The sequence below is a fragment of the Phlebotomus papatasi genome, chromosome 2 (assembly GCF_024763615.1).
Source record: "Phlebotomus papatasi isolate M1 chromosome 2, Ppap_2.1, whole genome shotgun sequence".
In the NCBI taxonomy this organism is placed as follows: domain Eukaryota; kingdom Metazoa; phylum Arthropoda; class Insecta; order Diptera; family Psychodidae; genus Phlebotomus; species Phlebotomus papatasi.
In genome coordinates, this window is record NC_077223.1 from 8,145,410 (window position 1) to 8,150,710 (window position 5,301).

The window sequence follows — 5,301 nt, forward strand, 5'->3', positions numbered from 1 at the left end:
AAAAGACGTGGAAACATTCGTCAGGGAAAAGTTCGTGGAAACTCGGGGATATTTCTTATTAAACGGTCCTATACAGAGTTTCGCAAACGTCCATGGAACACTAGGAAGAAATTTAGCGTAAAATTCCATCACGCAAACTTACGCGGATTTTCAGCGGTAAAATCCAGGGATCTCCACGCGGATTTCTAGCGGTAAAATCAGCGGACATGGCAGAAAAGGCTGTTGGAAATACAGTGAAATCGCCGCGGCCGTTGGCTATAGGGCAGGATGACCTTTTTGGCAAGGGGTTGGAGTGGATAGAGTTTAGATGCCCCGTCAAATCATTGCTCTACCTGCCGATTTTACTCGGAGGTTTTTTGAATTGTAAAGGGAAAATTCTAGTGCATTTAGAGAAATTCTGTAAATTTTCGGCAGAATTTCTGCATAGAAAATCTGTAGATTTTCGGCAGAAATTCTTCCGAAAATCTGCAGATATTCGGCAGAATTCCTGCATAAGAAATCTGCATAGTCTCCATTTTCTCAACAAAAATATTGTTGATTTATCAAGAAACTGTAGAAGTTACAAAGAAAATGGTATGCTCTGCTTAACAAGCATTACCGATTAAACATTTTAGATAACTAAAAAGATGCGAGCACAAATACTAATTTCTTAAAGATCGCCCATGGAATGATACAAAAACACGAAATTAAGGTCGACACTCTGTTTAAAGTTTTCACTTCACTATTCTCTACTTAGAACACGGCGTCGCAGAATTCTTCATTCTATATAAACACTGTGATATCACTAAGAATCACTCTATTAAATTTTCCAAACTGCAGTGAAAAATATTCCATCTTTTCAAACACAACTGTCTAGAAAGTCTGGAATGTAGAAAAAATCTACAGAAAATCGGAAAAAAACTACAGCAATTCGTCAGAGTATGCACCATGATTCATCAGACAATCTGCAAAAAATTCTGACGAATTTTGTCCCAAGCCCAAATAAAATTCGTAGGAATATCTATAGATTTCTCGGCAGATTTTCGGCAGAGGTGAAGATATTTTCTGCAGAAATCTTAAAGATATCTGACGAAATTATTTGACAAAACAATTGTCACAATTGTGAAAAAACAAATATCCATGATCAGTGAAAAACTCGAATCTGAGGGTTTTATTTAATAAGTGCATGTTGAACTTTCGTTTTAGATGTCCAACCACCGAGGGCCGGTATAAAAAAAAATCTTCTTCCACAAAAGGACGACAATATCTTTTCCAATTTTTTGGTGGACCCCATGCAATTATACATCAATGTAATAACGAGATATCAATTAAAAAGCGCGAAGTGATTGAATTCGTTATAAAAGTGCGTACATCGCCCGAGAAATCAGTGCCGATTATACTCATTTTATTCAATTTGAGGAAAATTATTTTCCATGCAAACTGGTACAGCCCCGTAGCAAAATTCCGCGGAAATTCCAGTGGAAAACTAGCGTCCAAATTGCAAAATTCCACGGAATTTGACGCTAAAATTCCAGGAAGTTTTCCATGGAATTTGGAGTCGGAAATTCCATTGAAATCATAGCTCTCCATGGAATTTCAAGTACAATCTACTGGAAGTCCAGCGTTGAATTCCGCGGAGTTCCGCGGAACATTTATATGAAAACTCACACGTGAAACGTCCGCGGGATAAGCTGAAAAAATTATATGGAAAATTCCACTATCTTTCCATAGAGTTTTCCATGGTTTTTCCACTTTTTTTTCACGAACATGAATAATTTTTATTTCCAAACCTTCCGCAAACATTTTTGTGACTCCTGCGATAATTATAATATAAATTATGCGACACTGCGTTTCGTGTAGATAATAGTCAAGTGATTACATTAAATAGGTCTTCAACCTAAAATAAGACTGTTTTTATGCAATTCAATATGTATTTAGGGAAAAATTTATTTATTTTATCAAATAATTTTTTATTATCTAAAATGTTAATTCGTCTTTGCTTGTTTAGTAATACATATTAAAATCCTCGTAATCTTTGGTATTTCTTTAATAATCAAAAGTAAAAGCATAAGGTGCATGTGACAAATTTATTTTTCCCCCATTTTATTAGGTGGAACAAACATTTCCATGGAAGTATTCCACAGAAAAAATCCTCTATAAATCCATGGGAATGTCCTTGGATTCTATTATGGAAAATTTCCTATGGAATTTTTCAAGGAAAGATACTGGAAAATTGTTAGGAATTTTTCGCTTGTTATTCCTATTCCGTTTTCTTTTGCAATGGGGAAATTTTTTATTCGAACGTCCTCTCCGTACTTATTACTCTGAGTTTCCAACACTTTTATTTTTCAATTTCTGAAATATTTTAATTTTGTTATCTGTGTAATTAATGTCACCTGAATTAATTTACCAAAACAATTTTATAAGTGAAAGTGTATTTTTATTTTTCATTGGGACAATTGAGTCAGCGTGATCAGTGGAATTTGGGTAAAAGTGTACACCACATGTTTCCGTGGTGTAGTGGTTATCACATCCGCCTAACACGCGGAAGGCCCCCGGTTCGATCCCGGGCGGAAACAATTTTTTTTTAATTTTTTCTCAAAGTTTTTGGCAAGAGGACGTATTTATATGGCGATAGTTCCCACTATCGCCGTTCGATTGTTTCCAATTAACCTCACGAGTTATTCAAGTTTTTAAGATTCAAATGTTTAGCAATGTTTAGGATCTTTAAAAAACTCACACTTCCATTCAGTTCTAAATAGCTGTACTGTACATTGTACACCGCTTCCGACCATAATATCTCCTCCTTGTTTAAAAGTTTCCTTAAATATCATCACTCAATTTTCAATTGAATTACAATACTTCAAACAATTTGTAAACTATTTTTACAAGAAAGCTCAAGATAAAAGCTCTCGTTTTGATCTTCATCCCGAAAGAAAAGTCCTCAAAAGTTTAAACGAAAATAGAGAGTATCTCCTTGAATTTATGCTTAAATTTCTCTGAGTGTCCTTGATATATTCTTTTGATGATGTATCCTTCATATTCTGACATATAATGCATTTGAGAGAAAATCCAAGTTTGTGTCCTTATGAACTAAGTAAGACACAGTGTGTCTCGTATATATCAAAGTTCGCATGCTTTTATCAACATTCACAATGCACTTGTAAACTGGTGAAAACTTAAGCTTTTGTACTTTGAATCTACTCCACTCATTAATTTGCAGCATTTCATTCAAGTATTTGTCTTTGGTGCTTTTATGGCAAGACAGCATCACCATGACGATGGACATTGCATTGTTAGGAAAGTTCTACATCAACAACCCCTGCAAAAGCTTCACTAGTTATACTCGTGAAGCTTTTTTTTTTTGCTTCTGTGGCCAATTACTGTCGGAAAGTTGTTGAAAAACTGCAAACCATGATTTACTTGGAAACAAGATTGAAATAAAATCAATCACTGTGATCGCTAGTTTGAACGATTTCAACAAAAAACATTTTCATTGAAGGTGATACAGACTTCGCCGATAGCTCACTTTGAGCACTCAATGAAGTCATTTCTGAGAGCTTTTGTTAATTGTGCACTGAGAGAAATCCGAAAAAGTTAAAATGACATTCCGGAAATGTTTATTTTACCCTGCAGTATTGATCCGAAATCGGTGTAAATATTATGCTTTTTAGGTGTATTAGGGGTTAAAGTTACCCTTTTTCGTGTTAATTTTACCCTTAAAAAGGTGTAAAATTAACATTTAAAAATGTTGATATATTTTTACACATAAAAAGTGTTAAAGTTATGAGGAAAAAAAGTTAATCGCATCCTCTTTTTCTCAGTGTGGGAATTAATAAAGCTGTCTAATATGGAGAGTTTCACAATAAAATTAATAATTTACAGGAGAATCCTTATTAAAAACATGAATGAAAGTAGAAAACGTTCAGTTCTCATTTTGGTCTCTTCAGAAACGGTTTGATAAGGCAGAAAACTATGAGTTGCAAAAGTTTAAGAGATTTCCAATTGAATTATGAAAAATTGCAAGAGAAAGTATATTTTGTGTTAAACATTCTGCAGTGTTACTCAACGGATAATGCTAAATATCCTGTTTTGAGAAAATTCATTACACCAGGGATTGTGGCAATGTTCCTTCTGACCAATGGCCTCAGTTTATTCTGCGAGATTGAAGGTGATCTGATAATGGTCATGACCGCATGCATTGTAATCTTTATAGGAATAGGGCAGATTTTGAGCAAGATAATCGTGATGGTTTTCTCAATGAAAAAGATCGAGGATCTAGTTGATTGGATTCATACAGTTCATCAGGATCCATCATGGTACGATTTGGGGTCTTTCGTCGAACAACGTCTTCAAGTGACTTTGAGATACGCAAATATTGGCACAAAGTAAGAATAATTTTCCCTCTAATTGCAACAAATAATTAAAAAATTCTGAATCCTTTCGCAGGATTGCTCTTTTGGCCACTGTTCCCACTGGACAAGTCATGACATTGGGTTTCTACATCACAAACATACTAATCTTCAGAATCCCCATTCTACCCAAAATTGCAGAATATATTTGGCAATCAATCGCCCTTACTGTCTGTATAACATTTTTGATCATAGTAGAGTGCCTTCTACTGTTCTTTGGTCTATATTTTGTCTCAATCTTCAATATCTATCTCGATTCAATTGAAAGATTAAACGACAAAGACTTTGTAAACTCATCAAGGTCCCACATGAGACACTACCATCAGAAACATTTGCAAATACTTATAAAACTCAAAGATTTCGACACTATCTTCTCATCAATTCAAATTGTTCTATTAGGTTCTGGTACACCATTGATAATAGGAACCCTGTATCTCATCAGATTGTATCCTACTTTACTTATTGGATATCTTATGTTCTTTCCAGTAATGCTTCAATTCCTCGAAGTATGTATCTTTGGGGAATTTATTCACTCAAAAACTGACAAAATCTTCTCAGCTCTCTACTCAACCAGATGGTATGACTTATCCAAAGAAGATCAAATGATTCTACTCATGATAATGAACATGACTTTAAAGCCATTTTCACTAAAAGCTGCTGGAATGTACGAAATTAATATGAGAACCTTTCTCAACGTTACCAAATTTTGCTTCTCTTTCTGTGCTTTCCTGTATGCCTTCACATAAAATTATCCTTCTTTTTCCCTATTCCCTTTGAGCAAACTCGAAATAGAGCGCTAATTGTAGACTAGAGTTAATACATAGTTATCATCGAATGGGACTTCAAAGAATTTTACTGCAATAATTAATGCATATATTGTCATTCAATAAATGATAAATAAATCATCAAG

At 34.4% G+C, this 5,301-nt stretch overlaps 1 non-coding gene across 1 annotated transcript; it reads left to right on the plus strand.

Moving 5' to 3' along the window:
* The first annotated feature begins 2,485 nt into the window (after positions 1-2,485).
* Trnav-aac (transfer RNA valine (anticodon AAC)) lies at positions 2,486-2,558 on the plus strand. The gene has a single exon. It is a non-coding gene; the product is annotated as a tRNA-Val (tRNA).
* The last annotated feature ends 2,743 nt before the right edge of the window (positions 2,559-5,301 follow it).